The 9,324-nt window shown below is 50.6% G+C and overlaps 1 long non-coding RNA gene across 3 annotated transcripts in view; it reads left to right on the forward strand.

Annotated features, from left to right (window-relative positions):
- Nucleotides 1-8,778, forward strand: part of LOC102385972 — a 16,318-nt gene extending 7,540 nt beyond the window's left edge. For all 3 annotated transcript variants that reach the window (XR_001358990.1, XR_001358992.1, XR_001358991.1), the window contains 3 exons: nt 7,731-7,813; nt 8,496-8,580; nt 8,703-8,778. This is a non-coding gene — a long non-coding RNA (uncharacterized LOC102385972). The remainder of the gene's footprint in view (nt 1-7,730; nt 7,814-8,495; nt 8,581-8,702) is intronic.
- Nucleotides 8,779-9,324: the final 546 nt, after the last annotated feature.

Raw genomic sequence — 9,324 nt, forward strand, 5'->3', positions numbered from 1 at the left:
CAAATCGATTTAGACCTTTTTATTGGCCTCCTGATTCAATTCAGATTTGGAGATTGGGCCGCCAAATCGGGCCAAATCTCCTCTGAATTGAATCTGGACCTGAAGCTTTGCACAGCCCTAACAGACTGGTGTTGGGTTCTTTAACTGTATATTCTCTGTATAGTGTTTATAAGACTGTTGTTATAGTACTTTGTTGTAGTTGTTTCTTGTCATAATATATTCTTGTTATTAACTTTACACAAGTGTGTGTATAGTTTTCACTGGTAGTGTTCGCACCTCTGGTCAGGGCTGGGCAGTAGGCCAGTTTCCAGAGAGGATTTAACTCTTTATAGTGTTCCTTGAATCTAATGGGGAAGTTGGCAGGGTACAGAGGCTTAACAACCCTGTGTGCATGTTTGAGAATGTGTGTGGGTGCCTGAAGTGGTCTGCAGGGCTCTCTGTTTTATTGTTGTGTCCTTGCCATCTTTTTCCCGGTCTTCACTGGCTATCTGCTTGGTGAATGTGTTTAACAGCTCCCTCCTGCTGGGCATGGTATGGTTTGATATCCAGCTTCATGGCCCCAAGTACTTCTGCCTCAGGCACCTGGCCCTAGTGGACATGAGCTTCACCACCATCACAGGGCTCAGGTTCATGCCCTCACCCAATGCCAGAACATCCCCTTCTCCAGTTGCATGGCCCATGTTCTCTTTGTGGGCAACATGGAGAGCTATCTGTTGGCCATCATGGTCTATGTCAGCTTTGTAGCCATCGGCAACCCACTGCGCTATGCGGCCCCTGTGCCTCAAGATGATGGCAGCCTCCCAGGCAGTGGTGTCACTACCCTCCCTGCTACATACCATGTTGGCTGTCCACTTGTTATACTGCAGCAACCACTTGGAGAACTTCTTCTGTGACTGCTGCCCCTCTGGTGTCTCTCCTGCACCCAGTCCTTCTTCAACGAGGTGGTGCTTTTCACCGAAGGAATCATGGTGAGCCTGAGCCCCTTTTGTATTCAGCCTGGCCTCCTATGCCCACACTGGGATGCCTGTGATCAATCTGTGCTGTGCCAGTGCCTATACAAGGCCCTGTGCACCTGTGGCTCCCACTTGACCATTGGTGATGCTTTTCTACACTACTGTCACCTGGTTTTACTTCCTCTCAGCCTCCAGCCTGGCTCTAGCCCATGACTGGTAGATGGCTCTCTTCTATACAGTGGTGGCCCCTGCTCTGAACGCCTCACCTACAGCCTGAGGAGCAAGGTGGTGATGGCAGTTCTTAGGAGGGCCTGAAGGAAGTTCTTGGCTTGAGATGAGTAATTCGGGACCACAGCACTCTCACTCTGCAAGGTGCGGTACCTTTGGGTGTTTATACACATGCTTCAGGAATGGGGGGAGGGGTGCTTTAATTAGAGTGGCTCCAGGAGCCACTCTAATCAAAGTGCCTGAAGCATCATGTGCATCTTTGTCTTCATGCTGAAAAACGGTGGTAGGGGGGTGTGATGAAAGGGGCCTTACGTGTTGTACTACCTGCCGGGTGCATAGCCCCTCCCCTCAACTCTCCTGCCACAACTTGATGTTATTCTATAAAGAAAGAGGGTTCAATGGAGATCTTCTTCCTGGGAGGGCTCCCCCGGGAAATGGCAGTACTCACAATTCAGGCACGATGTTACACAGGGCTCTGCCTCCCCTGCAGCCCGTCCACTCACGAACTGGATGGGCGTCAAGCCAATGGTGGTTTGGTCTTGCTGTCTTGACCACAGCTTGCCTCAAGGGGAATCTCACTTCCGAGTGGGCTCAGTTGGTATTTGTCCGGCCATCCCTCCTGCCTCAATGAGTAGCCTTCTCTCCCTCAAGGCTGGCAAGCTATATATGCATAATGTAGTGCCCACTGCAGTGCCTCTGAGTAGGGTGCTTTGTTCTTATGCCTCTTCTCCCTCTCTCTTATTTTCCTAAAAAAAAAAAAAAAAAAAAAAAAAAAAAAAAAGACTCCTGGGGAGGAGAGGGAAGTGGAACTGCTGTGGCCGTGGTTCCTGCTCCTTCTCTGGCTGCCCAGCAGGAGGTAAGTTTCCCCCGCGGGGGGGCTGTTTATGGAGTTTGGGGTCCACAGGGACTACCTTCTCCCCTTCAGGAGCCTGTGGGGGTGGCTAGCTGCCACAGACCTCCCCCCTTAAGTTGCCTTGTGGCGTCTGGACCCCTCAAGGGACTTCTTGCAAAGCCTGATGCTCCTCTTCATGAATGTGACATGCTTCCTCCTCCAACTTGTCTGGGCTTCCCCATCTGGAGAGAAAATCAGCTATGAAATTATCTTTGCCTGGGTGGTGTATAACTAAGCTTGAAGGGCTGCAATGCCAAGGCCCAGTGAGTGATCTGGGAGTTTTCACTTTGTTTCCGAGTTAACCATTGAAGTGGGGTGTGATCCGTCACTACCACGAATTCTCATCCCATCAGGTAATATTTAAAATACTCTATGGCCCAACGTATTGCCAGGCACTCCCTCTTGACCATGGCATACCTGATGCGACTGAGCTTCCGACTGGTGAAGGTGATCGGGTGCTCTTCTTCCCCGCATCTTTGAAGTAATACCACCCCTAGTGCGTGGCCTGATGCATCTGTTTGTCAAAATTAGGGGGTGTGCACTATGATATCGTGGTGTATCACCTCCTTCAATTCTTTGAAGCTCCTTCTCATGTCTGGTGTCCATTTCAACAGCACTGCAGGCCCCCCTCCCAGCGCATCTGTGAGGGGTGAGGAGAGACTTGAAAAATGTGGTATAAACCATTGATAATAATGAGTCCCAAGAAGGAGCGTAGCTGTTTGCAGGTATGAGGTTCCTGAAATCGTCTTATGGCTTCGATCTTGTCGGTCAGGGGGTGTATTGTTCCCCTGCCTACCCGAAACCCGAGGTATGCCGTTTCTCATCCTGCTAACTTGCATTTCTTGGGATTGGCAGTCAGACCCGCTGCTTGGAGTTCTCCCAGGACAGCTCTCAGGGCTTCAAGGTGCTGGTGCCAACTGGGAGTAAATATAATGATATCGTCGATATATGCTGCTGCATACGATGTGTGTGGTGCAAGCAAGGTGTCCATCAGCCTCTGGAAGGTGGCTGCTGCTCCGTTTAGGCCAAAGGGCATCCATATAAACTCGAATAAACCCCAAGAGGTTCCAAAAGCGGTCTTGGTGCTATCCACAGGGCGCATTGGGATTTGCCAGTACCCTTTGGCCAGGTTGAGAGTAGATATGTACTGTGCTTCGCCAATCCTCTCAATGTGGTGGGTAATGTCGAAGGGAAGGTGTCGAAGGTCATCAAGGCATTTAGCTTCCTAAAGTCTACACACAGATGCAGTGACCCATCGGGTTTGGCCACCAGCACAATGGGGCTACGCCAAGGGCTCCGGGATGGTTGTATAATTCCCTGTCTCTGCATCTTCTTTATCTCCTGTCGTATTTCCTGCTGCTAATGCTGGGGTATCGGCCTCCACCTTTCCCTAACCAGCGCACCAGGGGGAGTTCTGATCTCACGTTCAATTCCCATCACTCATCCCAGGGTTTCTTGGAACACTGCCCAGAAATCCTCTAAGTCCAACAGCTCCTGTTGTTGCTGGCTATCCAGCTCTTTGCTCGTTTGCACTGACTCTTCTCCTGTGGATTCACTTAACTCGAGGCTGGGCAGTCCTAGGTCTTTCCCCACCTCCTCTTCTTATGCCATCCAGCCCTGTGGGGTTTTCTACTCCTTAAGAAGGTTCACATGATAAATTTGGTGTTCCCGGCTGTGGCCCGGCTTAAGCAATTCATAATCTACTGGACCCACTTGTCGAACTACTCTAAACGGGCCTTGCCACATTGTGAGATGCTTGCTCGAGGATGCCGGAAGCGACACCAAAACCATATCTCTGGGCTGGAAGGCCTGGGCTCTTGTCTTCTTATTATAGTGGGTTTCTTGTTGCTCTTGAGTGGCCCTCAAATTTTGGCCCGCGATCCGTTGGGCCTTGGTGATCCGGTCCTGCAATTCTTGGCGGTATCTTTCCACAGATATTGCTAACCCTACCGGCCATTCCCATTCTTCCCTGATGACCTGTAACAAACCCCAAGGGTTGTGCCGTATACTAACTGGAACGGGGAATACTGCGTTGACTCTTGGGGGGCATCCCTCAAGGCAAACAACAACGGTGTTAAGATGGTATCCCACCTGTGGGGGTTTTCCTGCGAGAACCGCTTGAGCAACCGCTTGGTCATCACATTTAATCTCTCCACTAGACTGTTCGTCTGGGGATGGTACACTGATGTCTTTAACTGGGTGAGGCTAAGGGTTTTACACAGGGCTTTCATCATGCCAGACATGAAATTCGTCCCCTGGTCAGTGAGTATTTCACGTGGTATGCCAACCTGTGCTATCCATTTAAGCAGTTCTTCTGCTACTCGCGTTGCTGTAATAGACCTAAGTGGGACAGCCTCCGGGAACTGGGTGGCATAATCCACTAAAACCAATATATATTGATAACCATTGTGTGACTTCGGGGGAGGGCCCACTATATCCAGCGCAGTTTGGGAGAATGGTGTCTCTATTATCGGCATAGGGTGCAATGGCGCCATAGGTGGTCTCCACTCCTGAGCCCTTTGGCACTCCGGGCAAGCGGCCCCCAAACTTTCCACGTCCTCTTGCAGACGTGGCCAAAAGAATTCTTGGACCAGCCTAGCCTGGGTCTTGGTGCATCCCAAATGGCCTCCCATTGGGGAGTCATGAGCCAATCTCCACATGGAGAGGCCGAGTGAGGACAGGACCACTAACTGTCTACCTTTCAAGGTGCCTTCCTTGACCCGTTGGACCCGCTATAATAACCCCCCGATTACCTCAAAGTTGGAATGACTTCGCGACGTTCCTTCCCCGGAGTCTTCGGTCCATAGCTGCTGGAGTTCTGGGTCTTTTTGTTTGGCCTGACGGAACTGAGCTTCACTAACCACCTGCTCCAGGGTAATACTGCCTGATGCCACTTCCCTCTGGTGAGATGGGCTTTCACCAGCCCAGCCTTCTCCCCTCCGGAGCCGCTTCCTTTCTTCCTCTGTAGCTCGTACCCATTCGAGCACTGTGTAGAACGGTCCCCATTCTCTTCTGAGGATCATTTCACAGGCTAAGGCAGGTGCCAGTCCAACCCGCAGTTCGCCACAGAACTCCATCACCCTAAACGGCAGATAACAACTCCGAAATGCACCTCACCGCCCAGTATACACGTCATTGTTATGGGTCCAGCCTCTTTCCCCCCTGTCCACGGGGCAAGATCTGCGCAGAGTAGGGACTGGGAACACCCCGTATCCAGGGTTTGCTCTGACTGCATTGCCCCCGAATCAGGCGGTTACCACGGGGCGGTTCCATCTTCCTTCTTGTGCGACGAGCCCAAAACTACAATCCATGGGCTCTCCCCTTTCCATCTCTTTGCCTTTCTCACGGGGCAGGGTATATACAGCTGGCCCGCAGCCCAGCTCACTCAGGCCCAAACCACATTCCCGGGAGATGTGCCCCGTTTGCCCACAGCGATAGCACACCAAACCTCTCGATGCCTCTCTTCGTGGACCCAGTCTGCCTTTCCCCTTCACTCACCAGGCTCTCCTTCAAGGCCCATGAGCCTCACCCGTACCCTCTCTCACTTTCTGAGTTAGTGAAGGCCACCATCCAGGTGGAGGGCCTCCTCGCTGGTCTGCGGTTGGTGTCTCCATACCCACCTCTGGGTGTCTTCTTCCAAGTCCCAGAAAAACTGCTCTAATAAGATCTGGTCCATCACCCCCCCCGGTCAAACCTTCTGGCCGGTAACCATTTATTTAGTGAATCCTGAAGAGACTGCAACAAGCCGTGGGGCCGCTTAGCTTCTTTTGGTTTTTGTGCTCTAAATGCCTGCCTGTGACTTTCTGGGGAAATTTCCAACTTATAGAGGATCGCCGCCTTGACAGCCTCATAATCTCGGGTGTCCTCCCTCGACAGGGCCCAGTAGGCAGCTTGGGCCTGATCTATCACCAAGGTGCCTAACTGGTGGCCCCACTGACTGTGATCCAGCCCTGTCTGGATAGTGGTCCTCTCAAAGGCTTCTATGTAAGCTTCAGGATCATCTTCCCATGTCATTCGGGGCATCTTGAATAGGGCAGCATTGCGCTGCATCCACTCTTGCTGGTGTGCCCCTTGCAACTGTTGCACCTCCAGCACTTGCCATATGGCCTGAATAGCCTGTGTAAGTAGTTCCACGTGGGCTATCGCTGGTGGTTGCATCTGCACTTGTCCCCGGGTCAGGATCTCTGTCCCACTGATGCCGAAAAATTCCCGGCCAATGCACCACTGTGATGAAACACAGTTAATTACTCAATTACTTGAGTCTGCTCAGATATACTGTAATTACAGCTTGTTGGAACAGCCTTGCTGTGTGTGTATAGGTGCCCTTTGTGTTTGTGGAGAGTGTCAGGGGAGTCTTTGTCCCAGAGAACATCTCTTTTCAGGACCTGTTTTCCAGAATGGCTGGGTTCTATTCTCTTCGTAGATGAAACTGGTTAAACACATGGTTTCTCTCTGTCTTTCCCCCCCAACAAACACTCATATGTGTTTATAACATTTAATAGCAGGGTTGACTGATTCAGCTTGTGCTGGAGGGATAATGCCCTGAGATAACGAGATGGAGGATTGCTGAGGAGTTGGACTTGTACTGGGAGTAGGACAATTTGGTAAAAAACAGTGGTGCCCACTTTTGGCTCCATAGGCCAGAGGAGTGATGGCAAAAGTGTCTGTGCCCACATCCATTCCTTGAGCCTTCTGGAATGCATGTAGCTAAGGACTGCTTTGACTGCAGCTGTGCACCAGATCAGGCCTCTCTACCCCAACCACAGCCCCAGGTGTACTGGATTGGGTGATCCCTTCCCTAGTCCCACTTGCACTGGATCTGACCCTCTGCCTCAGCCCCATCCATGTGCACACCAAATCATAGATTTCATAGATATTAGGGCTGGAAGGGACCTTGTGAGATCATTGGGTCCAGCCCGCTGCACAAAGGGCAGGAGTCAGCTAGGATCAGATGACCCCAGCAAGATAAGCATCTTGGTATCCAGAGTAGGTTCTTGCACCACTTCTGGGGGGAGTCTATTCCAGACTCTGGAGACTCGGGTTGTGTGTAGATGAAACAAAATTTCCCATTTACATCAATGCAACTGCGTTTGTGTTTGCATGACCCGGGATTTCCCACCACTTTAAAGTCCATTTAGTATCTTAAACTAACACTACTCAGAGATGTTTTAATTTGCGGAGCTTTCCTGTTACCCTGCTCCAACTGAATTTTGTTCATGAAAAGAACCAGAGACTCCAAAGATTTCTAATTAATCCCCTTCACCATGAGGAGACACTGCGTTTCAGCCTCTAGCCAGCAGGTGTCGCTCTGTGTGTGTGTGTGTGTGTGGGGGGGGGTGTGTGTGTGTGTCTCTGGCTCAGCCCTCCCCGCTTCTTAATCTGTGTGTGTGTGTGTGTGTGTGTGTTCTGGGTTTTGGTTTTGTTGGTTTGGTTTTTTTTACCCTCCTTCACCCCTCCCTCCTTCCTCACAGCACCTCACAGTTCAGGTCGGAGTGTGTGCGCTTGCTTGCTGAGGCCAATTTATTATTATTTAAAAATGGGGGAGAGAAATAATCATATAATTTTCTACCCCCTCTTTATTGTTCGCCCCTGACCACCTATAGCCTATGTCCTCTCCCCCCTTGCCCATGTACCCTCCTGTACTCCTGCCCCACCAGGTACCCTCCATTTGCAACCCCCACACTGTGATGCCAATACAGTGGCCATAGCTCCTGATGACATCTGCAGTATCAACAAAATGGTAAGTTTTTTGCAAGTAGTTTGAAACTCTGGAGGAGTGAGTGGTTACATGACTTCTTTCTGTGCGGGCCGGGAGCGGTCCGAGGCTTTCGGGGGCGCGCGGCGGGCTGTGGCCGGGAGCCCGCAACGGTAGGGCGGGTACTTTTGCACGACGGACTAGAATTAGGCACGGACTCATAGCGGTTTATTAAAGATTGTTTTACTTACACCGTATGTGGTCGCGGTGCAGGCAGGAAAAACTTTCTTGAGTTGCAGTTACAGACAAACACAAGTGGAGTTTGCTAGGTTCCACCGAAGACACACACACGGAGTTTGCTAGACTCCGCGAAAACAAACACGACAGAGCTCTGGATACCCTTGACGAGCGCGCAAAACCGTAGATACGTCTTAAGAATTTAACGAATGAGACGGGAAGAGGTTGGTGGTTGATCAGGCCGCCAAACTCCTAATCGCTAGCCGCCACGTGGGAATAATTTAGAAACAGCCAATAGTGGGAAACAAATTTACATACGGGTGGCGGGAACTCCTTTGCACCGGGGTTTTCTCTCTGCAGCTGAGAATTGCACCGTGCAAGCTCCATGTGGCAGGAAATAATTCTGCAGTGCCGAAGCACACACACAATCATTGGGTCATGACACTTTCAATATTGCAAATCTACTGAACTTCATTACATTCCATTTCAGAGCCATGATCAAAAGTCCAAGGGCAGCAGGACACTGCCTGCCAGATCTGACACCCAGGGTATGCAGCATCTTGGGTGATATTTAGGTAATATGTCCCACCAACCTTGTGTGTGTGGGGAGGGGGGGAGTGGCAAAAATCCAGTTTTTCGACTGTGCACCAAGCTCCTCCTCCTCTTCCTTTTCTTCCCTTTTCCTCCCTCCTTGTAGAAAACTGCTGAGGGTGGAACTTGCTGGGGACGGCAACCAGCCCAGAGCCCAGTGGAAAGAGAATGGAGTGAAGATCCTGAACAATTTTTTTACATTTTGTATTTATTGTATTGCATTGTGAAGTTGTATATAGCTATTGTTGCTGCAGCATTTTCAGTAAAATGTTTTATTTTTGTTTTATATATGTGTCATGTTTTCTTTGGGGTGGTTGGGTTGGTTTTCGGAGACCGCACCCACCTCATATTGGTGGGGATGCTGTGCTTGGGGGGGATTTTGTGGAGTCATGGCATTACTGGAAAGAGTTGCAAAGAGTTGCAGGGTGGACCATTATTGGAGGGAGGGAGGGAGGTTGAATGCTTGTTAAGTGCTAGCTAGGGTGCGGTGCAGCCAGCATGTCTTGTAAGAAAAAAGACTAAACAACTCCACCACCCCCAGTGGCAAGCAGGCAATTTGCAAAACTTGTCCATGCATGGACCTCCCAGGGCTTTTAGCCTTTAGCAGGGTGGACTGTTATTGTATAGAGGGTGGTCAATGCTTGGCCAGCGCTAGTGTGCAGCCAGCATTTTCTTGCAAGAAAGAAGACTAAGTAAACCCACCCACAAAGCTTAATTAGGGAGGGGTC

Source organism: Alligator sinensis, unplaced genomic scaffold (genome assembly GCF_000455745.1).
Source record: "Alligator sinensis unplaced genomic scaffold, ASM45574v1 scaffold778_1, whole genome shotgun sequence".
NCBI lineage: Eukaryota > Metazoa > Chordata > Crocodylia > Alligatoridae > Alligator > Alligator sinensis.